We start from the raw sequence: 26,790 nt of genomic DNA, 5'->3' as shown, positions 1-26,790 counted from the left end.
CCCAGCTGACCAGAGGGGAGTTTCCCACAGAGACAGTGACCGAATGCAGTGGTGTTCCTAGGAAGGAAAAGCATCGCAGCTGCTGTCCCAGACGCCTGCCAAGGGAAACATACTCCTGACTCCTGCACAGTATGAGCGGCCGCCGAGTGGTAACTTGTGTGTTTAACACACTCAATGTTTATGTCCTAATAACTTGATGTACGCAGAATATTTATCCCCTATTTTAATATACACTTGTTACTTTCATACTTCACTATTTGCGTTGTGCGCTGTTTTTTTGTCTCCATATCTTCAGTGTTTGGGGGGTGCCGAGCCACCCCCTGTTTAATAGCAGCAGATGCTTTCTACATCACATTACACGGTTATGTCATTTTTTAAAACTTTTTCACACTTTGTTTTTTTTGTGGTTTTACCAGTTGAGTAAAAATTAGAAGGGTATATGTTAATACACATTGTATCACTGATTATATTAGAGGTTTATTAGTTGCGCACAATATATTTTGTTTATCATTTATTCTACATGTATTCCAGTACATACACTGTATGTGTATTCTATACCCGTACAGCATGGATTGTTTTAATACTCTTGTGATGTGTTGAGCATGCCCACAGTATACTGTACAGTACTAGAAACTAGAAACACTGTACTAGAAACACTGTATTTTTTTACAGTATAAAAGGAGACAATGGAACAATTTAAAACAAATCAACATTAACTTTTATTGGTGGAATAAGTACAAAAACATTTATTTACAAATGAAATTTAAAAACATTTTAAGTGAACAGCAATTCAAAACATTAACAGGTGTATGGTTTACTGCTAGTGAAAACATTTATGTATAGAAAGTCAAAACATTTACTGTAGGATGGTGTACACAACAGTCAGTCAGGCCTGCATAACTCCAGTCCTCGAGGGCCGCAAACAGCCCCAGTTTTAAGGATAACCTTTAAAACCGGGCCTGTTTGCGGCCCTCGGGGACTGGAAATGTGCAGGTCTTGTGTAGAGTAAGTAAAAACATTTCTTTATTATTAAAAGTTAAAACACACAACATCTCCTTTATCTCCTTTATTAAAGTACAGAAAGTCAAAACATGTACAACACAACTGTATGGTGTTATTAAAAAAAATGTTTATTCATAAAATTTAAAAAACGCAACATCTCCTTTATTAAAGTACAGAAAGTCAAAACATGTACAGCACAACAGTATGGTGTTATTAAAAAAAAATGTTTATTCATAAAATTTATAAATGCAACATCTCCTTTATTAAAGTACAGAAAGTCAAAACATGTACAGCACAACAGTATGGTGTTATTAAAAAAAAATTCTTTATTCATAAAATTTAAAAAAACGCAACATCTTCTTTATTAAAGTACAGATAGTCAAAACATTTACAGTAGGATGGTGTACAGTACAGTCAGTCAGGCCTGCACAACTCCAGTCCTCGAGGGCCGCAAATAGCCACGGTTTTAAGGATAACCTTGAAAACCGGGGCCTGTTTGCGGCCCTCGGGGACTGGAATTGTGCAGGTCTTGTGTAGAGTAAGTAAAAACATTTCTTTATTAATACAAGTTAAAACACGCAACATCTCTTTTATTAAAGTACAGAAAGTCGAAACATTTAAAAAAAAAATAAAAAAAAAATAGTCACATTTACAAAAAATAGTTGAACAGTCACGCAAATTCGATCCCCACCAGATTTTCCTACCAGGGCCGATGCCTTGTATGGTGCAAAATGCCATTAATGGAGTCTTGAACGATTTTCATTAAAGGATCTGAAATTGAAAAATAGCACCGCAATTCCTCCACAATATTCCTTCTTAAATTTTCAGGAAGCGCCCTTTTTTCGCGATTTCCTTCGTAGTTAACATTGTAGACCCACCCGCAGTACACCAAGTAGGACACGTGGTGCTTAAAAATTAACATGGCATACTTCTGGGGTAAACCAGGACTCATCACCCTATACTTCTCCCTGAGTGACGGTGGCAGCTCGCGCAGGATGATGTCTGGCACCGTATCGATGCAAGCGTATGTAGGTTGGGTTCTGGGAGCGGGTGCTCTTCTGGGAGCGTGTGTGCTTGTGGTGGCGGGTGAGGGTAGGTTGTCTGGGAGGAATCTTTCCTCCTGTCTTGATCGCCATGTTGTCTCCTGGCGTGGTCTTGACGGGGTTGTCATGTTATCCTCCTCCTCAACGGCATACATGTACACAAATTCTTCTGGTGGAGGGGGTGCGCTTGGTGTTGGAAAGCGGTCAAAGGTCCCATTCATCACATCCATGCCACCCTCCTGCTCCGGTGTCGGGGATACAGGGGCATGAACACCGAGCAAATTATGTATCCCTGCTGTGTCAGTCTCTATCTTCTCCATCCGTCGATCCATCTTCTGCATTCGTTGATCCATATTTATCATGGTCTCTAAAAGCAGATCTATCTTTACCAGCATAGTAGATTTCCCGGGGATATCCACACTTAACCCATTCAGCATGCGGTCTAATGAGCTGGTTCTTATGCATGGTGTGCTGTGGACATCTGGGTGGATGGGTGCTATGGAGGATGAGATGGGGGTTCCCTGGAGAGAAGCGGCAGCATCGTTGAAGAAGGATGGAGGAGGTGACCTGTGGATTTCCGGGAGAGAAGCAGCAAAGTCGTCTAAGCGTAATGGAGAAAGTGACCCGTGGATTTCAGGGACACCAGCGGCAGCAACGTCGAAGAACAGTGGAGAAGATGGGCTGTGGGTTTCTGGGAGGGCGGCGGCAGCGTCGTGGATGAGTAGTGGAGAAGATGAGCTGTAGATTTCCGGGAGAGCGGTGGCCGAGTCATCGAAGCGTAATCGAGGAAGTGGCCTGCGGGTTTGATGGGTTGGCTGCCATTTGTTTTGCGTTGAGTGTACATCACCAAATACTTATTGACATAATAAGGCTTACGTGTATTAAAACCCTTAGCCTTTGGGGTCAGCATAAGGTTTTCTTTATTAGCCTTAGCCTGTCGCTTTGGCCTTGGCTTGGAAACGGCTGCCAGCTTTCACTTTTTCTGTGTGATAGGCACGGCAAAGGCGAGTGGCTTCTTGAATCGGGGTTGATCCATGGAAGCAGATGGCACAATGCAGTATCTGGACAAGGGCAAATTCAGATACAGATTATCGAGTGGGAGACTATGCAAAGTGTGTAACTTTTATGCATGGCGACGAGGTACAGGTGTTGAAAGTGGGCGTACTCTAATGTGAGTCATTAACGTATAAATACACAATCCATTTTGTGGATTCACTGCACATTCAATACACATCGACTAAACATCGAATATACATTCTTGTGTTTGTATTTCTTTCTACTCGCAGAAATGCCTGTTAAAAAGATTTCAAAGGATCTCAGCATAAGAATTAAGGAGATGTACACGAGCGGACAATGAATTGCAGATATCCAACGCTGGTTAGCTACTTCTGGCCTCATTGTGCCATCAACCACCATGTGCTATCATGCACATGGAAAAACCAAACAACGCACGAGGACACTAACGGTAACTAACGCGTAAGTATATTTATATAACTATATAATACAGTATATCTTTTATTGGTTATATTGCTGCATATTAATATAACTATATATTGTGCAGATCTATCTCATTTTATAGTTATTTCGGTATATTTATATAACTGCAGTATATAATACAGTATATCTATTATTGTTTATATTGCTGCATATTAATAGAACTATATATTGTGTAGATCTATCTCATTTTATAGTTATTTCGGTATATTTATATAACTGCAGTATATAATACAGTATATCTATTATTTTTTATATTGCTGCATATTAATAGAACTATATTTTGTGTAGATCTATCTCATTTTATACTATTTTTAGTGTAAATGATGTGCTGTACTTGTGGCCTACTGCACTGTAACTTACCGGATTGTTGTTTTTCTGTACACTGTAGGGAGACAACTCTTCTGGTCGACAAAATAAGTGAAGAGAATGATGACAAGAGTGCCTTAAGGGTCAAATACACTCTGCAGCATAATCACAATCTCACTGTATCCGAGACCAGCATAAAGATGATGAGACGCAGAATTGGATGGAAATATGGACATGTGAGCTTAGTACTGGACAGTACAGGAGGTTAAAGTGTTGTTTAAGAAACTGTACAGTATCTATAAAATTATTCCTTGTCATTACAGAGCATACCTTATGATAAGGGACGTTTACAAGATCAAGAGAGTGGTCCAGGCCCAGCCATGGATCGACAGTGGAGAAACTTTCCAGGATTGCATCTTCACTGACGAGTCTACTGTTTCGCTGGAGAGATTTGCCACCTTTGCATTCCACAAAAAATGTCGCATATCTATGATGCCGCGTCCGAATCACCCAGTGAAGATGCATGTGTGGGGTGCCATCTCTAGGCGTGGACCAGGATGCATTGTCATCTTTGATGGTACAGTAAAATGTATGTCACACGCTTTTGCCTTATGCACTAGTGTGCAGTTTTTTGAGCACTTTTCTTTTCTTGTTATAGGAATCGTGAATAAAGCTTTTTTCCCAGAGAAAATTGTGCCTGAGATTGTGGAATACATCACACGTGAGTTCCCAGATGGTCACCTTTTCTACCAGGACAACATTCCGAAGCACACCGCGTCAACAGCGCATATTCTTGAGCACGGTATCAACTGGGTGAAGACGCCAGCGGAGTAAGTACGGTAACCGTGTCTCATTTTTTCCCACTGTTTTTACTGTGTACTGTATCTCTTTAACTAATTGTCCCTTTTCCCCCCTCCCTCCAATGACAGATCTCCAGACTTCAATCCTATCGAAATGCTCTGGCATCAGCTGAAGGACCATATCCGAAAAGTCGTGAAACCCTCCAAAAAGGATGAGTTGGCGCAAGGCATAATGAGTTTTTGGAATGATGTACTCACCGCGGAACGATGCAATAAATATATTGACCATATTGCGACTGTGTTGCCCATTGTGATCGCGCGTAATGGGCAAGCAACAGGAAGGTAGTATGGTATAGTACTGTACTGTAGTATTGTAAGTACAGTATGATACAGGTAAGTATGGCACAGATGTATTTTTCCCTGAGAGAGCAGCATTAGCTATCTGGTTACAAAGTATTTAACAGTAGTCACAGTATACAGTAGTTCCAGTATAGACTAGTTTGATAGTACTAACTGCATACTGTAGTCCAATATGGAGTAGCTATACAGTACACAATCCCATAATATGCACCTACTGTAACCGCTCAATTTTGTTCTTTCCTGAGAGAGTGCACCAGCCATCTGGTTGCAAAGTATTTAACAGTAGTCACAGTATACAGTAGTTCCAGTATAGACTAGTTTGACAGTACTATAAAGCACACAATGCATAATACAGTATGCACATAACTGCAATAATTTTTGGTTTTCTTGTCTTTTCAGAAAAAAAGGATGGACTGGGGAGAGGGGGGTATTGTGTTTAGTTTGTGAACTGTTTGTACAGTTAAGTGTACAGTATCTAAACTGCAGTCATGATGTACACAAAACCTCTCCTCTCTCAATGAACTACTGTACTGTACACAGAATGAGGAAGAAGATAAAGACGGAAAAAATTATATTATTATATATATATTATTATATATTATATATTATTAGTTAATATTATTATCAATGTGTATTCATGATTATCCACCGGCCCTCAATTTTCATCTGACAGAAGAACTGAATAAAGACTGCATTTTGTATTATTCAAGATTATTTGTATATTTGTATTTTTTGTTCCTGATAAAATAAAATAATATTTCTTTACATTCATGATAATCATAATCATTGACACCCCCCACACCTACACCAAAGAAAAAGAAAGAATGACAAAAAGTGGTAATTTACTGCATCAACATCATGAATCAGATAATGTTTTTTTTAACTCTCAATTTCACAGTGCTGTGCAAATCAGATTTACATATCAGATTCGAGAAGGAATTATCGCAAGCATTACCGTAAACAAAGCCTCAAAGGGTTGGGGGGGTGGATGGGTTAGTCATGCGCAGTAATCATCAGTTAGCTCCCATCTCAAAGAGGATTACAGAGAGGTTACTCAAAGCCAACAATAGGAAAATTAGGCACGCAGACGCAGAGAGGTGATGCTCGGCTAGGGACGGACGATTAAAAACACAATGACAAGCTTTAGAAACGGAATGGTTCTGGAGAGGTGTCTGTCGATAAGAGGTTCAAATCCTTGAGCGAGCCTTGTGTGTGTGTGCATGGGGGAGGGGGATACAGGGTACAGCTGCATGAAGGATTAGCTGTACTGCAGTTCAAAGAAATGACATATTTTCAAAAGACAGGTCATCATAATAATTTGATCCCTACACCCCCAAATACATAAAAAGCACACAAATCAACCATGTGCAGTAAAACGCACAGTGTTGCAGTCAAAAGCTACAGCACAGATTGAATATCGTAATATCAAGATGGTTTAGGCAGGCTTGTGGAGAAAATAAAAAATGAGGAGAAAAAAATATATATATTTTTTTGGTCACACACTCTTGAACTTCGCAAGCAAGCAGTGGCGAAGTTACAGACGCATGCGCAGTAATCATCAGCTATGTACTGTAGCTCCCATCCCAAAGAAGATTACATGGAGGCGCAGAGAGGTGATGCTTGGCTAGGGACGGACGATTAAAAACACAATGACAAGCTTTAGAAACGGAATGGTTCTGGAGAGGTGTCTGTCGATAAGAGGTTCAAATCCTTGAGCGAGCCTTGAGTGTGTGCATGGGGGCGGAGGGTACAGGGTACAGCTGCATGAAGGATTAGCTGTACTGCAGTTCAAAGAAATGAAATTTTTTCAAAAGGCAGGTTAGCATAATAATTTGATCCCTACACCCCCAAATACATAAAAAGCACAAATATCAACCATGTGCAGTCAAACGCACAGTGTCGCAGTCAAAAGCTACAGCGCAGATTTAATATTCACTGATGAGTCTACTGTGTCGCTGGAGTGATTTGCAAGTATTGCATTCCACAAAAAATGCTGCATATCTTTGAAGCCGCGGCCAAAACACCCCGTGAAGCTGCATGTGTGGGGTGAAATCTCTAGGCGTGGACCAGGATGCATAGTCATCTTTGAAGGTAAAATATATGAAATATAATGTAGCCTTATGCACTGTACTTTACTAGTGTAGCCTTACTGTATGCACTGTACTGTACCATTGTGCAGTTTTAGAGCACTTTTCTTTTCTTGCTATAGGAATAATGAATAAAGCTTTCTTCCAAGACAACATTGTCCCTGAGAGTGCAATACATCACACCCGAGTTCCCCAATGGTCACCGCTTCTACCAGGACAACGATCCGAAGCACACTGCGTCAACAGCACATATCCTTGAGCGCGGTATCAACTGGGTGAAGACGCCAGCCGAGTAAGTGCAGTAGACCGTGTCTCATTTTTTCCCCACTGTTTTTACTGTGTACTGTATCTCTTAAACTAATTGTCCTTTTTTTCCAATGACAGAACGTCAGACTTCAATCCGATCGAAATGGTCTGGCATCAGCTGAAGGACCATATCTGGAAAGTGGCGAAACCCTCCAAAAAGGACGAGTTGTTGAAAGGCATAATGAGTTTTTGGAACGATGTACTCACTGTGGAACGCTGCAATAAATATATAGACCAAATTGCGACTGTGTTGCCCATTGTGATCGCGCGTAATGGGTAAGCATCAGGAAAGTAGTACTGTGCTGTAGTATTGTAAGTACAGTATAATACAGGTAAGTATGGCACATATTTTTTCTTTCCCAACAGTCAGAGTATGCAGTAGTTACAGTTTTTTCTTTACAGAGAGAGCAGCACCAGCCATCAGGTTACAGTACATACTGTAGTATTTAACAGTAGTCAGAGTATACAGTAGTTCCAGTATACAGTAGACTAGTTTGACAGTACTACAGTAACTGCCTACTAACTGCTCAATTTTTTTTCCAGAGAAAGTAGCACCAGCCATGTACAGTAGTACTACACAATGCCATAATACAGTACGCACATAACTGCACTAATTTTTTGTTTTCTTGTCGTTTCAGGAAAAAGGGTGGCCTGGGGGGAGGTGGGGTGTTATGTCCAGTCTAATCTGCTTGTACAGTCAAATGTACAGTATATAAACAGCAGTAATGATGTACACAAAACCTCTCCTCTCTCAATGAACTACTGTACTGTACTGTACACAGAATGAGGAACAAGATAAAGATGGAAAAAATAATATTACTATATATATATTATACATTACAGTATATATTATTAAATAATATTCTTATAAATGTGCATTATTCATGTTTCCCCATGTTTTACACATGTTTTCTAAATGTTTATCCAATTTCAATCTGGCTGAAGAACTTAATAAAGACAGCATTATTATATTATTCATGATTATTTTTATATTTGCATTTTTTGGTTCCTGATAAAATAAAATGAATATTTATTCACATTCCTGCTAATCATAATCATTGACAACAACCACAACCCCCCCCCCACCCCTTCAGTACACCAATGAAAAAGAATGAATGACAAAACAACATGAATCAGTTAATGGTTTTTTTAACTCAATTTTCACAATGCTGTGCAAATCAAATTTACATTTCAAAATCGAGAACGGATTTTCCAAAGCGTTACCGTAAACTAAGCCTCAAAGGGTTGGGGGGGGGGGTGAGTCATGTGCATTAATCAGCTAGCTCCCATCTCAAAGAGGATTACACAATGGCAATATTCAGAAAATTAATGACTCGGTGGAGAGAGGGGTTTGGGCGACTCATGCGCAGTAAGCAGCAAGCTCCCATCTCTAAAAGGATTAGAGTACATGCAGGCGCAGTGAGGCGATTGACGCTCGGCTGGGGACGGATTAAAAACACAATGACTAACTAACTTCAGAAAATTAATGACTCTGTGGAGAGAGGGGGTTGGGTTACTCATGCGCAGTTAGCAGCAAGCTCCCATCTCTAAAAGGATTAGAGTACACGCAGGCGCAGTGAGGCGATTGACGCTCGGCTAGGAACGGATTAAAAACACAATGACTAACTAACTAACTTCAGAAAATTAATGACTCTGTGGAGAGAGGGGGTTGGGTGACTCATGCGCAGTAAGCAGCAAGCTCCCATCTCTAAAAGGATTGGAGTACACGCAGGCGCAGTGAGCAGAGACTTTAAGAGTTTGTGTGTTCGTGGGGGAGGGATGAAGGATTAGTCGTGCAGCAGTTCAAAGAAATAACATACAGTACTATACATACAGTAGAGTACAGTAATTGCAAAAGGCAGTTCATCATAATACTGTAATTTGATCCCTACACACCCCAAATACAGTACATAAAAAGCACACAAATCAACCTTGTGCAGGCAAACGCATAGATTTAATATCGTAATATCAAGATTGTTTTTGCAGGCGTGTAGATAAAATAACAGTTAAAAGTTACAGGCGCATGAGCAGGAATAAACTAGCTCCCATCCGAAATAGGATTACACACAGGCGCATAGAGCGGTGATGCTCTGTGCAAATCAAATTCGAGAAGGGATTTTCCAAAGCGTTGCCGTAAACAAAAGGCGCAGTGAGGCTTTGAAGCTCGGCTACGATTCAGAAAATTAACGACTCTGTGGAGAGGGGGGGGGGGGGTTGGGTGACTCATGCGCAGTAAGCAGCTAGCTCCCATCTCAAAGAGAATTACACGCAGGCGCAGTGAGGCTTTGAAGCTCGGCTATGGATGGATAAAGAACAGAATGGCAAGATTCAGAAAATTAACGACTCCGTGGAATTTCAAATCCTTGAGCTAGCATTCGTGGGGGAGGGGGCTACAGATACAGCTGCATGAAGTTCAAAGCTAAAGACATACTTTAATTTCAAAAGGCAGTTCATCATAATAATACACCCCAAATACTGTACGTAAAAAGCACACAAATCAACCATGTGCAGTCAAACAAACAGTGTCGCAGTCAAAAGCTACAGCACAGATTGAATATCGTAATACAGTATGATGGTTTTTGCAGGCTTGTGGAGAAAAAAAATTACAATAAAAAAAAATTCATTTTTTTTGGTCACTCACTCAGGCAAGCAAGCAGCGGTGGGCGAAGGTACAGTCGCATGCGCAGTAAATTCCTGCTGTCAAGCAGGAATGTGATTGAAACCAGACACACGTTCAAAGGAATGGTGTGGGAGAGATGTACTACATTGCACAGAAGATAAGAAGTTGAAATACCCTGCAGTGCAGTTAATTATCCTGCGCGAGGGGAGAGCGCTGTATATTCAGAAATGTGACACTGTTACAGTACTGGATAGAGAACAAATAGGTAGCGCTATGTCCTAATGAGCAGGCAGCCCATGATATATCCCTGAACCCCAGTCAGGTAATGAACAGTACAAAAAATATATATCAATGGCGCTCTGCACTAGTATTATATATATAGTGTATATAAAATAACAATAAAATTATAAAACCAGTGGCGTGGATGTTGTCCTTGGGATGGATGCTCCACATGAGATAGGTGAACATGTAAGGAAAAAAATCAAAACATAGTGTAATACTGTTAAACACACATACAAACATGTAACATGAGACGGACGCTGAGAACAACAGGTGACCAATTATAGACACATTTAATAAAGTATATCATTAAAAATACATAAAATTACATAAAAATCATGAAATAGAAACTGATAGGACACTCCAACTAAGGTGGGGGTACCTGCTTACCGAATGTAAGAAGGTATCAGGCAGTGGATATTGTAAGAGTATCCCCTCTATGGATGGCTGCTGCTGCCACGATCTGCTGGGCTCACACGTGTATCTTCCTCCGTGGATGGTGCTTGCTCCCTCTGTTCGTGGCATCCACCTCCGTTCACCGTGGATACGGGTGATTTGCGTGTCTCCTGGAGGCTGTAGATCCTTCCTGCTCGGCTGCTCAAAGCGCGCCAAACGAAGCAGGTACAAACGCGGATGGATATACGCCTGGATTCGTCAGCCTACGTGCATCAGCTAGCAAGTTCCAAGGGGGACAGGATTCACCAACGAGTGTGGGGGACCTCACAGAAACACCCTACGCGTTTCGAAAGTCAAGATTTCTTCCTCAGGGGTAAACGTAGTATAAAAAAGTAGTCCCTGTATGTCCCGGTTTATATAGTCCCGTGTTAAAGGTGCAGTGCACCAAAACAGACTTGATCATGCGCAGATGTGTGCGCTGGGACTCTCAGCGTCTCAAACATAGACATGAACACAAAGACAAAATATAAGATAACATAGAATACATAATATCAATAAATTATACAAAATTATAAATAGTATATGTACACTATCTAGAAACATAAGTGCCAATAATAATTACAACAAATAAAGAAAATAAAAAATACATAACCTAATTCTAGGAACATCGTTAATAATGATAAACAACAATTGTGTACCAAGTATGAGAAGTATGTTGAGCAGAAAGCTAGGTAACACCAGCAGTTGACCATATCAAATATGGTGGAAACTAATATGTGCCCAGGTAGTGGGTGGATGAATGTGGATGTCCTATGTGGGTATGGGAGTGAAGTGAATGTGTATAGATGAGATGTGTGTAAAGGAATAATTGATATATAAATATATACTAATAGTGATATGTGTCCAGTGTGAGTGAAGAATATATCATTAAATATATATGGAATACTAGTGCTATAGTGCAAGTATAAATAAATAAATTTATAAAAGTGCATACAAATATATATAATGTAATAATAAGAATAAATATAGCTTATTACAATATTAACTGTTATGTGATGCCATATATATAACTTATTACAACATAAACTGTTACGTGATGTTATAATGAAAAAGTGAAGCGCTGCAGTGATAATTGGGAAGAATTAAATATTAGTGTAAATATAAATTTATAATCTCAAACAAATGTTCTGTTATTTAGTGCCAGAGACCTGTATATTGGAGATTAGATAATCTGTTTGTGGAGATAGATGCTTCATCTATCCAGAAGGAAAGGTTTCAGGTCGAATTCAATGTTAAGCCCGAGAGGGGTTAGTGTTTTCAGTTCGTAAATCCAAAAGGATTCTCTTTTACCTAATACCCCTCCCCTATTCCCACCGCGCCAATTGGTCGTGACAGCCTCTATCGCTACACATTTTAAACCTCTAGGGTTTTTATCATGCACTTGGAGGAAATGGCTCGACACGCTATGTGAATCCAGACCTCTTTTGATGTTGTAAATGTGTTCATAGAGCCGAAGTTTAATCGGTCTTGTGGTCATACCCACATACTGCAGACCGCAAGGACATTCAAGGAGATAAATAATATTCGTGCTATTACATGTGATGTGTAGTTGGATGGTATATTGTTTGGAAGTTTGAGTGGATGTAAAAGTTAATTGTTTGGAACTGAATCTACATGCTGTGCATGTATTACATGTATAATACCCTTTAGTAACATTTTTGTTTGTATTTGTTTGGGATCGACATTTAGATCTGAGTGGACAGCTGGGGCCTAACTTTTGGCCTATATTTGGTGCTTTAGTGAATATTATTTTGGGTTTTAGTGGAAGTATTTTGGATAGGTCAAAATCTTTTCTCAGGATTGGCCAATATTTTTGAATAATTTTCTTTATTCCTGGTGCCATCTGGTTGAATTGTTTTATGAATGGTAATTGAGCATGTGTATTGGATGATTTGGGTTTGTACTCAAGAAGGGTTGATCTGTCTATTGCTTCGACCTCAGAGATGACTCTATCAAGATGATTAGATGAATAATTTCTATCGATAAATCTATCTCTAAGGTCCTGTGCTTGTGTCTGAAATGCTTCTATTGTGGAACTATTTCTTTTGAGTCTGATAAATTGACCTTTGGGGATGTTATCGATCCACGCAGGGCTGTGATGGCTGTTGGCATGTAGATAATTGTTAGCCTGAACCTTTTTGAAATGAGTTTTAGTTTGTATGATGTTATTACAAATATATATAACTAAATCTAAAAACTCTAAAGAAATGTTACTTGAGACAAATGAAAATTTTAAATTAAATGGATTGTTGTTCATATACACTTGGAACCTATCTAGTTCCTCCAGTGAGTCAGACCAAATAAAGAAAATATCGTCTATGTAGCGCCGCCATAGTACCAGGTTCGCTCCAAAGGGACAGTTGGACCAGATGTACTTATTTTCCCAACTGCCCATGAATAAATTGGCATAACTTGGAGCAAACCTGGTACCCATGGCGGTGCCACATATCTGCAAATAATATAAATCATTAAAATTAAAATAATTGTGGGAGAGTATAAATTGGATTCCTGTGGTAAGAAATGATTTAACTGATGATGTGATGGAGGGATCCTTATCTAAAAATTGGCCAACAGCCTCGCAACCCTGAACGTGGTCGATAACTGTGTAAAGTGATGTGACGTCGGCTGTAACTAAATAAAAATGTGATTGCCATTGTATGTCCTTGATTGTCTGCAGCATGTGGGTAGTGTCCCTGAGATATGAAGGGAGTCTAATGACATACGGTTGTAGATAATGATCGATGAATTGTGACAGATTTGATGTAAGGGACCGGATGCCTGACACAATGGGGCGTCCCGGCGGTTGCTCAAGATTTTTATGAATTTTGGGTATAATATAAAAAATGGGAATTATAGGAAATTGATTGTACAAAAATTCAAATTCATGTTTGGTGATGGCATTCGTATCCAATCCTGTATTAAGAAATAGAAATGCAAGTAATTGTTGTGAGTAATTGTCAGTGGTATTGGAGGAGAAGGGTTGGTAAGTAGAGACATCCTCAAGAATACGCATTGATTCCTGAAGATAATATTTTTTATCCATAATTACCAACCCCCCTCCCTTGTCGGCTGGCTTCATTACGATCGAGCCATTCTCTCCAAGTGCACGCAGCAGTTGTTTTTCCTCCATATTGAGGTTATGTGTTTTGAATTTGTAGTCTCGACTCTGCTGTTCCAGGTCGTCGGTGACCATTTGTGCAAAGGCATTGACAAACGGTCCACCAACGAACCTGGGAAAGAAGGTGGAGGGTTTTTTAAAGGTAGAATGGATGATAGGTGCAGGGTTAATAGGGAGATTTAGACTGCTGTCCTGGCGTGACACTGCGTCTTGGACAAAATATTTTTTTAGACATAACTTTCTGACATATTTTTGTACGTCTATGTACAGTTGGAAACTGTTGGGGCCTATAACAGGGGCAAAAGATAGTCCTTTTGAAAGAACCGCTTTTTCTTTATTGGATATTGGCTGTTGACTGATGTTAAATATGTTAGTATAAATGGGAGTTACCGTCTGAGTTGTTTCCCTAGTCTTTCTGCCTCCTCTCTTTCCTCTATTGTGTTTTTTCTTTTTCTGTCCTTTGATGTCCCTTCTTTCCCTAGCAGATCTTTTATAGCTTCTCTGGCATTCTGCTGCTCTCGTGTCCTCCGCCAGTCTAAAAAAGAAAAGGTAGGTTTATCCTCTTTAGTTTTGTTAGAGCTATTAATTTCTTGCTCAAAGTCCACCAGTGGTTGATACTTATTACTGTGCTGGTACTGCTCAAAGATGCTGTCGATTTCCCTATCTAGATGTTCAATTGGTGTTTCGGGATTGTTTATTTGATTAGGCTTAGCATAACATAACAGTTAATATTGTAATAAGCTATATATATTCTTATCATTACATTATATATATTTGTATGCACTTTTATAAATTTATTTATTTATACTTGCACTATAGCACTAGTATTCCATATATATTTAATGATATATTCTTCACTCACACTGGACATACATCACTATTAGTATATATTTATATATCAATTATTCCTTTACACACATCACATCTATACTGTACACATTCACTTCACTCCCATACCCACATAGGACATCCACATTCATCCACCCACTACCTGGGCACATATTAGTTTCCACCATATTTGATATGGTCAACTGCGGGTATTACCTTGCTTTCTGCTCAACATACTTCTCATACTTGGTACACAATTGTTGTTTATCATTATTAACGATGTTCCTAGAATTAGGTTATGTATTTTTTATTTTTTATTTTCTTTATTTGTTGTAATTATTATTGGCACTTATGTTTCTAGATAGTGTACATATACTATTTATAATTTTGTATAATTTATTGATATTATGTATTCTATGTTATCTTATATTTTGTCTTTGTGTTCATGTCTATGTTTGAGACGCTGAGAGTCCCAGCGCACACATCTGCGCATGATCAAGTCTGTTTTGGTGCACTGCACCTTTAACATGGGACTATATAAACCGGGACATACAGGGACTACTTTTTTATACTACGTTTACCCCTGAGGAAGAAATCTTGACTTTCGAAACGCGTAGGGTGTTTCTGTGAGGTCCCCCACACTCGTTGGTGAATCCTGTCCCCCTTGGAACTTGCTAGCTGATGCACGTAGGCTGATGAATCCGGGCATATATCCATCCGCGTTTGTACCTGCTTCGTTTGGCGCGCTTTGAGCAGCCGAGCAGGAAGGATCTACAGCCTCCAGCAGACACGCAAATCACCCGTATCCACGGTGAACGGAGGTGGATGCCACGAACAGAGGGAGCAAGCACCATCCACGGAGGAAGATACACGTGTGAGCCCAGCAGATCGTGGCAGCAGCAGCCATCCATAGAGGGGATACTCTTACAATATCCACTGCCTGATACCTTCTTACATTCGGTAAGCAGGTACCCCCACCTTAGTTGGAGTGTCCTATCAGTTTCTATTTCATGATTTTTATGTAATTTTATGTATTTTTAATGATATACTTTATTAAATGTGTCTGTAATTGGTCACCTGTTGTTCTCAGCGTCTGTCTCATGTTACATGTTTGTATGTGTGTTTAACAGTATTACACTATGTTTTGATTTTTTTCCTTACATGTTCACCTATCTCATGTGGAGCATCCATCCCAAGTACAACATCCACGCCACTAGTTGTATAATTTTATTGTTATTTTATATACACTATATATATAATACTAGTGCAGAGCGTCATTGATATATATTTTTTGTACTGTTACAGTACTGTACACGCCTATGCGTTTCAACAATTTTGAAATGAGACATACTGTACAGCAGCACAGCACTGCAAATGCATGTATACTTTGAATATGCAAATTTACAATTACTGCGCGTGCACACACAGACTGTGTACTGACGTAGGTTGAACCGCGATGGTATTAGACATCCAAGACAACAGCTCACAAACGCCCCCCTGAGTTTTTACACGGCATTGCAGTATTGCAGATAGCGAGAATAAAATGCTAATATCACGAGCGCGAAAATAACGCAGTTCACTCCGTGCAAAAACGACAAAAAAACGCACCTAACCGGGATAATCTGAAAGCCGCGGATCTAGCCGACTTAGACTCAGATCGGCCGCAACTGTAGTCAATAATTGGCATTAGCATCTGCTGTGCGATACGCTTTTTGACCAGGAGACTTAGGCCGAGTCCATACAAGGACAGGCCGTGCTGAGGCGTGCGGACGCTCAGCGCTGAGCCCCTGCATCCTCAATGAGGATGCCTTGAGAGGGGGCTCGCGCGAGCGTCCGCAGGCGTGCGGAGGCTTTGGAGTTTTCAGCCGCGCGCCAAGCTGTTTTTCAGCGCGCTGTCGGCTGAAAACCTCTAATGAGAGTGAGGCTGCGTCAACGTCACGGCGATTTTCCCAGCGACGTCACTGCCCCGCCTCCCTCAGTCTCCCCCCACCTCCGATCGCGGACGCTGGCTCGCCTGTATGTGCGTGGAATCGCACAACTTCTGCAGGCGATCCTCAGCGTCCGCGCGGTTCAGCCCGGCTCCCCCCCTCTATGGCCCGGGCCTTAGGGAGGATATGTTCCTGTAAAGTACCCATAGTTTGGCATAGGTCTTGGTTGTCAGGGTATCAATGTGCATCCCGAATGTTAAGTGGGAGTCAAACCATATGCCCAGGTATTTAAAACTAGTGACAGGGGTTAGGGTGGTGTTAGTGTTTGTTCTAACCTGTAGCTCAGTTTTCCAGTCTCAAAAATTCAGACTGAAGTATGTGTTGAAGGTCAGAGAGGCTATGGCTGTCTGCAAATAGGGTTGTGTCATCTGCATACATGTGTATTGAGGCTTCCTGACAAGCTGTGGGAAGATCATTGATGAACACTGAGAAGAGTAGGGGCCCCAGAACAGAGCCTTGCCGGACACCACAGGTGATATCCAGGGGGTTGGAGTTAGAGCCTGAGATGGACACATGTTGGGATCTACCTGATAGGTAGGACTGAAACCAGTTTAAAGCATGCTTCCCTATTCCAGAGCTCTGGAGTTTGTTAAGCAGGATAGCATGATCAACTGTATCAAAAGCCTTTGCAAAATCTAGGAATACTGCACCAGTGAGTTGTCCCCGTTCCATTCCACACTTGATTTCATTGCAAACTTTTAGCAGGGTAGTTACGGTGGAGTGTTTGGGACGAAAGCCAGATTGGAATTGGCTAGAGAAATTTGTCTTGGTATAGTAATAGCTTAATTGGGAGTCGACACATTTTTCCATTACTTTGGATGGGCTTGTGAGAAGTGAGATTGACCTGTAGTTTGAGACAGTGTTTTTGTCCCAACTTTTGAAGATCCCCACAACTCTGGCAGTTTTCCAGGTCTTAGGGATATGGCCTGCAGAGTTGATTATGGAAGCAATTGTTTTGGCAATGGCTGGGGCACCAAGTCGTAGGAACCTAGATTGTAGTAAGTCAGGTCCACTTTGGCTGCTTAGTTTTAATTTGAGGAGTGCTTGTGTAATCTCCTCTTTGGATACTGGGCCAAATTGAAAATTGTGGGCAGTGTTGGGAGGGGGTGGAACTATGTGGTTACTCCCAGGATTAGATTCAGGTTTGTGGTTTGGACTGTGTTTCGCTAATAAGTTAGTGGCACAACATACAAAGTAATCATTGAATGCATTTGCAATGTCAGTGGGGTTTGTCAGAGTAATATCCCCCTGTGACAGAGTGAAGTCAACTCCTATCAGTTACGCCTGGGAGACATATGTCTGAGTGCTTCATCCAGCACTCATAAGGGTTAACACAGGTGGAAGTTAGGAAATCAGAACTCTTTAGCTGACACCTGAGAGCCAGCAAGGTAGATAAAGGATCATGTGACTGGCAGTAGCTCCCAGAGAGAGAGAGAGAGAGAAGCACACTGCTGCGTGAGCCCTTAGCCAGAGGGATTTCACCAAAGACTACTTCAACTAAAGTAAGGATTATTCATTTGTTTAATGACTGCTTAAAGTACCCTTATGGTTTGGTTCTGGTTCTGGTTTAGCCAGCCAGCCTGCTAGATAGGTCTGCTGTGTTATTAGTCAGTTTTTCTCCCAAAGTGGAGCAGGATTTATTTTGTTAAAGGGACAGTGTACCCGCATCTTATGTTACTGTGGAGAAATAAAGCCACTGAACGTTTTTATTTATCCTGAAAATATACGTGTTGACTGTTCCCTGACCTCGGCTACAGGCCGTCCTGCCACAGGTGGTGTCAGAAGTGGGATGTCAGACGACAAAAATGGAGAATTTTTTTTCTCAGTTCCTTGATCAACAGCTCCAGCTAACAGAGAAGCAAGCAGAGCGACAAGCCCAGCAAGATGAGCGACAAGCCCAGCAAGCTGAGCGACAAGCCCAGCAAGATGAGCAACAGGTCCGGCGAGAGGAAAAGCTACTCCAACTGCTGGTCGAAGGCCCAACCCCAGGCAGACCAGGGATTCCAAATAACCCACCGGTGATGCTGCCTAAAATGAAGCCAAACGAAGACCCAGAGGCATTTCTTCTCACTTTTGAAAGGGTAGCCACGGCCCACGGCTGGACAGTTGATCGCTGGGTAACGACTCTGGCTCCACTCCTCATAGGGGAAGCCCAGGCAGCCTACCAGGCTCTTCCAGCGGACGAGGCCATGGACTATCAGAAACTAAAGGCTGCTATTCTGGATCGCCTAGGCCTCACGCCAGAGATCTACCGACAGCGGTTCCAGACAGTCAAATATACAAACCGAGACAGACCCCGGGTCGTAGCCCACCACTTAGTAGACTTATGTGCCAGGTGGATTCAACCGGAAAAACATGACAAGGCAGAGATCCTTGAACAGTTTGTGCTCGAGCAGTTCATACAGATACTGCCCCCCTCCTCCCACTCCTGGGTAAAAAGACACGCTGCATTTTCCCTGGATTCAGCGGTCCGCTTGGTGGAAAACGTCCTGGGCGACGACACCCAACAGGATAGCTGGGAACGGCCGGTGCAAACACCAGTTGCTTCCGGTGATACTAGAGGCAGGAGAGCAGACAATCGAGGGGTCTACAACCCGCCAGCTCTGGAGATCCAGTCAACCCAATCGGAAGAGCCTATCCCATCTCGGAGGGTTCCTGGTACAAACTCCCGCAGAGACGCCCATCCTGGGTCCGAGGCCACTGGATCACTCAAGGGAGGCCGCCACCCACAGTATTCCCCGAGAACCTGGACTCCTGTCACCCACCCGGTGGAGAGAATAACCCCACCAACCAGAAGGGAGGACCCCATCCAACGGCGAAGAGGTCCAAACACAGAGCCCCGTCGAGAGCTTCCGCGGACGACCGAGTTTGCGGACTCAGGAGATGATGAAATGGACTGTTCATATGGCAGAACCACTGCCACAGCTTGTCTCCGAGAGGACCACAATCCGTTGTTAGTCCCAGCATCTCTGGAGGGGACAAAAGTAAACGCCATGCTGGACTCGGGCTCTGGAAAAACCCTGATCCTATAGGGCCTAATTCAAAGCAATAGACTATCTTGTGACTCTCCTTGGAATATCGAGTGTATCCATGGGGATACAAAGAGATACCCGACGGCGAACGTTATACTGCTATCCAGGATCAAGAGGTTAGCCTACTAGTGGGAGTTGCTCCCTGGCTACCTGCTCCTGTTCTACTTGGCCGAGACTGGCCCTACCTCGAAACATTGTTGGCCCCTACTCCTACAGAGCCTACATCTCTGGTGCCGGAGAAGCCCGGAGACTTGTTCCCTTTTTCCCCAGAGATTTTCCCCCGTAGACACCATGTCTCAAAGACATTTAAACAGAGACATGCGGAAAAAGAGGACTGGTTAAGAAAGGCTGGGACTTTTGGTAACATTAGTCAGCCCAAAGGACTGCAGGTCATGTCCGGGGATGACCAGGGTGGGGAACAGATAGATACGGGAGTGTTGCCAGACCTGGATCTTCCTGACTTCCGTCAGAGGCAGAGGGAGGACCCAGCTCTGGCTAGACAATATGAGAAGGTGGTACAGGTCAACAACAAGATAATGGACGAACAAGGTGTAAAAGTGTTTCCACATTTTGAACTATTGAATGACATACTATATCGTGTGAATAAGGTTACACAAACAGGGGAGGTCATTCGACAGATGCTAGTCCCTAAAGGGTTGATTAAAACGGTGTTTACCCTAGCCCATACTCTCCCATGGGGTGGTCATTTGGGCAGAGATAAGACCACGGACCGCATCTCGTCCCGGTTTTACTGGCCAGGCATACATGGTGACATCATGAAATTATGTGAGACATGTCCTGAATGCCAGTTAACTAGCCAAAAAGGACAGAAGCCGGCTCCTTTGGTTCCTCTGCCCTTGGTAGCCGTCCCATTCGAGAGAATTGGGGTAGATCTGATCGGACCTTTAGAACCCTCTGCGAAGGGACATAAATTTATACTCGTTGTTGTTGATTATGCCACCAGGTATCCTGAGGCCTTCCCTCTGAGATCATCCACTGCTAAACAGGTTGCTCACAGGCTGTTAGAACTGTTTTCAAGGGTAGGACTTCCACAAGTAATGTTAACTGACCAGGGAACAAATTTCATGGCAAAGTTAATGCAGGATGTCCTGAAGTTATTGGAGGTAAAATCCGTCCGGAACTCGCTCTAACATCCTCAGACTGATGGATTGGAAGAGAGGTTTAACCGTACTTTAAAAACTATGCTTAGGAAGTTTGTGGACACTGAAAAGCGAGCTTGGGATGAACTTTTCTCTTTCCTGTTGTTTGCGGTACGAGAAGTTCCCCAATCATCCACAGGCTTCTCCCCGTTTGAGATCCTATATGGACACCAATCTCGGGGTATTCTCGACCTACTGAAGGAATCCTGGGAGGAGACCCCCCCTCCAAGAATACCCTTCAGTATGTCATAGACCTTAGAAACCGCCTAGACATGATAGGTCGGTTTGCGAAGGAAAACCTCAAATCTGCTCAAGAACGTCAAGAGAGGCAGTACAACCAAAATGCTCGCTTGAGGGTCTTCCAACCTGGGGACCAAGTGATGCTACTACTACCGACATCAGAGAGTAAACTCCTTGCGAAGTGGCAGGGTCCTATCCAAGTTCTCCGCCGCACCGGGGAGGTGAACTATGAGATCTCTCAACCAGGGTCCAGGAAGGGTAAACAAATCTACCACGTGAACCTCCTGAAACCCTGGAAAACGATGAGATCGCTGTTCATTCACCCTCGGGAAGGAGAGACGGATTTGGGTCCAAAGCTTCCAAAGGGTAGTACGTACACTGACCATCAGGTTCCCATGGGAGAGCAGTTAGCAACGGAACAAAGGTCAGACCTACTTGATGTATGTGACCAGTTCCCAGATGTTTTTTCTGAGCTGCCAGGGCAGACTGATTTAGTGTCCCATAGGATTGAGACAGAACCTGGTGTAAAAGTACGGTCCCGTCCCTATAGATTGCCAGAGGGCCGAAAAGACCTGGTAGAGAGGGAGATAATAGACATGTTGGAATTGGGCGTGATCGAGGAGTCCCACAGCGAATGGTGTAGCCCTATCGTGTTGGTCCCTAAACCAGATGGGAAGGTGAGGTTTTGCATGGATCTGCGAAAGGTAAATGCTGTATCCAGATTTGATGCATATCCAATGCCTAGGGTGGATGAATTGCTTGATTCGCTTGGTAAAGCAGAGTATATCTCCACCATAGATCTCACGAAAGGATATTGGCAGATACCTCTAGCGGAAGAATCCAAATGCAAAACTGCCTTCGCCACCCCTCTCGGTTTATACCAATTCGTCACTATGCCATTTGGGTTACATGGGGCTCCAGCCACGTTACAAAGGTTAATGGACAAGGTACTACGACCCCATAGGGCATATGCCGCGGCCTACTTGGATGACATTGTCATCTATAGCAGACACTGGCAGTCTCATATAAAAAGGTTAAGGGCAGTCCTAACATCCTTAAGAGAAGCAGGGCTCACTGCAAATCCAAAAAAATATGCCCTGGGTAAATCCACTACAAAGTACTTGGGCTATGCCGTTGGGGGAGGGATAGTAAGGCCACTAGCTAGCAAGGTGGCCGCCATAAAGGAAGTCCCCACCCCACAGACAAAGACACAGGTCTGCTCCTTTTTGGGGTTAGCAGGGTATTACCGGCGGTTTATCCCCAATTTTTCAGAAATATCTGCACCCCTAACAGATCTGACAAAAAAGAGTGCCCCGACCCAAGTTAAATGGTCTTGGGAGTGCCAAGACGCCTTTGACATACTAAAAAAGTGCCTGTCAGAGGGCCCCGCTCTTCGGAGCCCAGATTTTAAAGAGCCCTTCATCATCCAGACGGATGCCTCAGAGGTAGGACTGGGAGCAGTGCTGTCTCAGCAATTTGATGGTGTTGAACACCTCATACTGTTCATCAGCCGGAAGCTGTTCCCAAGGGAAGTGAGGTATTCCGTTATTGAGAAGGAGTGCCTCACTGTAAAATGGGCAATTGAGGCCTTGAGACATTATGTCGCCGGAGTACACTTCACCCTGGTCACTGACCATGCGCCCTTGAAGTGGTTAAACACCATGAAGGACACAAATCCAAGGTTGACCAGGTGGTATATTGCACTCAAACCCTTCTCTTTTGATATTCAGCATAGACCTGGAAAGGACCATGGAAATGCTGATTTTTTGTCAAGGGAAGGAGTGGAGGGTCGGGCTTCAGCCGTGTGGGACACTAGCCACACACAAACAGGGGAGGTATGTGACAGAGTGAAGTCAACTCCTATCAGTTACGCCTGGGAGACATATGTCTGAGTGCTTCATCCAGCACTCATAAGGGTTAACTCAGGTGGAAGTTAGGAAATCAGAACTCTTTAGCTGACACCTGAGAGCCAGCAAGGTAGATAAAGGATCATGTGACTGGCAGTAGCTCCCAGAGAGAGAGAGAGAGAGAAGCACACTGCTGCGTGAGCCCTTAGCCAGAGGGATTTCACCAAAGACTACTTCAACTAAAGTAAGGATTATTCATTTGTTTACTGACTGCTTAAAGTACCCTTATGATTTGGTTCTGGTTTAGCCAGCCAGCCTGCTAGATAGGTTTGCTGTGTTATTAGTCAGTTTTTCTCCCAAAGTGGAGCAGGATTTATTTTGTTAAAGGGACAGTGTACCCGCATGTTATGTTACTGTGGAGAAATAAAGCCACTGAACGTTTTTATTTATACTGAAACTATACATGTGGACTGTTCCCTGACCTCGGCTACAGGCCGTCCTGCCACACCCCCTTAGTGATATTACTTGGTTGTTGATGGTTAGAAGGCTGGAATATATGGTTGATAACCTTCTAGAAGTTAGCCGGGTTTGATATATTCTGGTGGAGATTGTCAGAGTAATATTGTGCTTTTGCGTGCCTTGTTTGCCTTGTGCACATCTTCCGAACCATTATCAATAAACACATGCAACCGCGCATCAACCGCGGGAGTAAATGCGGTATGAATGCGGTATGAATGCGGCATGAACGTGGTGAAGTACGGTGAAGTGCGTGGAAATCGGAAAAAATCCGAAAAAATTCGGAGATGTTGGAGAATAAAAGGGGCCGCGGCTGTAAATGTTGTAGTGAGGAGAACTTTAGGGCTTGAATGGGGCGGTTTAATTTTTCTTACACAGTACACTATTGCATGGTCACTGTGTGGCGGTAGGCATAGCCGGCCTTCCTTAATAAAGGTGGAGTCCGGCTGGCTGCCCCAGAAACCATATGGTATGGGCTGAGAGTGTCAGCTCTTGGATCTAATATTGTACTTTACTGTGTTGCCTTTAATTTTTGTTCTCCTTTTATACTGTCCCCCCATAGGGTTATAAACTAGGAACTGTGTATGTGGGGTTAACTGTGTAAACCCAGTGGGCTAGTTAATGCGTTATCTGTGTATTCCCTTTGCCCCGTGGGCCTGCGACTGCCTGTGTCAGCTTGTAAGTGGATTGCCTTGTATGGGTGGCCTCTTATAAGAAATAGCTGCAGGGCAGGGATGTCTGGAACATGAGGGGAAAGGGGGGGGGAATATTTTAACCTGTCTTGCCTGCCAGCAAGGTATTCTTAGCTGGTGTCTTAAAGAGAAGGTTTTAGAACCCCACATGATAGGTACAGATGGGGGGATGCAAGCTCTTGTGTCTAAATATTGGTTCTCTGTGTTTTAAAACTGCAATGCATTTGGTTTGTCCTGTGATTTAAACCCAGGTTGGTGACAAAAGGCAGTCTGAATTAGCATGTGAATTACATGTGGATCAGCATTTCCATGCCCCAGCTCAGATAGGGATTCAAAGCCCAAATCTCCTCACTTTATTTCCCTTATAAGTATACAGTAAGCTCCCCCAAAGTATATTCTGTAAGGAAGTGTACTTTATATTGTGTTTTAATGTTTACTACTGTATAAGGTTCTATACAGAAAGCCCAGGCATATGGAAGATGCTAGCTAGTTTGCATAGATTCCATAGTTCAGAGAGGGGGAAACCATTTGGTGAGCAGGATGTTCAGATTAGGAAGTCTGTTGGTAGACACAGCGGAGCCAGGGAAAAAACGGCTCTGGATGTCAGAACTGATAAGCAAGGTTCTATTGGCAAGTTTTGAATTTATCCCTCCTATCAGTGAATGCGTAATTTCAATCCCTGCTTTAATTGGCTATTACACTCCTCAATGATTTAGATAGGATTTCAGCCTATATAAGAGCGTGCAGTCAAAGCAGCTCTCTCTCTCTTTTTCCTGTTGGAGATCTGAAGACAAGCAGCCTCTGGCAGGCCTCTCTCCATGTGCTTCTGTGAAAGAGCTATTCACACCTGGAAGCATGGGGAGGCCTAGCCAGCAGGCTGGATTTCGGTCCAGGAGCCCAAGGTCCTATCAAGGTAAGCCTTTGCTGAACAGGCGCCTTGCAACTAGGAAAGGGTAGATCTCTTCCCCAGACCCCCGTAAGTGTGTATATTCTCTGTTTCTTGTATTTCTGTGTGTTTCCGAGGTATTATCCGAATAAACTGCAATTTATTTTACTGCCTGTTTTGCCTTGTGACTGATCCCTTAAATATAAATGTGTATTGGGCCTGTTCTCCCGTGACACACTGAAAATATCGGGAAGGATGCCAGAGGATTGGATTCTGCTGGGTTTTGAGGAGAGAATTCAGTCTAGCAAGGAATGGTTGTACGATTTCAGGTTTGTCCGTGTGGGTTGGGAAATGAGTTGCGATAGGTTAAGCGATTTGATTTGTATCTGGATTTTGTGTTTTTTAGGGTCAAGCCAATTGTAGTTGAAATCCCCAAGAACTAGCAGCTCACTCTTCTCATTCAGAGAGGAAATGGAGCCAAGAAACTATGTGATATCAGTACGGGATTGTAGAGGGGCTTTAGGAGGGCGGTAGATGCCAGCAAGCAAAATGGGCTTAGAAAAGGGGAGGCAGATTTTGCCAACTAGAATTTCAAAAGAGGGTGGGCTTGGGGGGCAATTTAACAGTGTAAATTGTAAGGTGTCTTCAATATAAAATAACACACCTCCTCCTCTCTTTGACCTATCTCTCCTAGAAATGGAGTATCCCTGAATGGCGATATTTGCATCTGGGTTTTTAGGGGTTAGCCATGTATGTGTTGGGTGCATACACTGTGAGGGTAGAAATACATGTAACACGGGGAAACACATTTTGCACTGAGGCAGGGGAATAAAAACACCAATAAACATTATAACAGTTAACCCCTCGCCTCCCATACGATGGTTGGGGTGGCCAGCTGGGGTGTAAACCCTTTATTACCGGGCCAGCCCCCCTCCATCGCTGCAATTCCGTTTCATGTTTAATCAACTCACCCTCTGCACCTATAGTATTAGGTCTTCCTTGTTTGCGTTCCCTAAACCCTACAATTGACTGATTAACGGGACAAGTGACCGCCTTGGTCCATCGATGTCATGGGACTTGCTTGCCTATACCTCGTCCCAGCTCTAGCTCACCACTGTGGTCTGTGTCTCTTCCGACTTGTCTTCCCCTCGTGTACCAGGATTTTTGGGGATGTTTTCAACGAGAGGCAAGCCGAGGAGTTACCAACGTCTCAAAATATTTCAGCAGTGTCATCCGGTCTATTACAACAGGTTTCGCAAGCACAGGTGGAGGATCCTAGGCAAACGTCTTTGCATAATTCCAAGTTGATTATACCTCCCCAGTTTCATAGTAAGGTTTTTCAGTGGGGTCATCAATCCAAGGAGGCTGGTAATCTGGGAGGAAGACCTCGGAATTTAAAGAACGCCTTTTCTGGTGGCAGATATTCGCAAGGATGTTAAAGACTTTGTAGCCACATGTGTTGTCTGCGCTTAAACAAAGGTACACGGACTCTGCCTTGTGGGTTGTTTCACCCTCTGCTGGTTCCTGCGGTGGATGACAAGGTCCAGCAGCTAAAGCCTATGTGGAAGAGGATTTATGCCAACCTAACTAAAGCCTCCCTTTAGCAAAAGGATCATGCGGATAAGCGTCGGAGGCCAGCTCCACAGTTCCAGGTTGGAGAGCACGTCTGGCTATCTACCAGGAACATCCGCTTGAAGCTCTGGCCCAGGTTTATAGGTCCCTATAAG

The sequence above is a fragment of the Ascaphus truei genome, chromosome 2 (assembly GCF_040206685.1).
Source record: "Ascaphus truei isolate aAscTru1 chromosome 2, aAscTru1.hap1, whole genome shotgun sequence".
Classification (NCBI taxonomy): domain Eukaryota; kingdom Metazoa; phylum Chordata; class Amphibia; order Anura; family Ascaphidae; genus Ascaphus; species Ascaphus truei.
The sequence above is the reverse complement of the archived record's forward strand: the minus strand, read 5'-3'. Positions refer to the sequence as shown.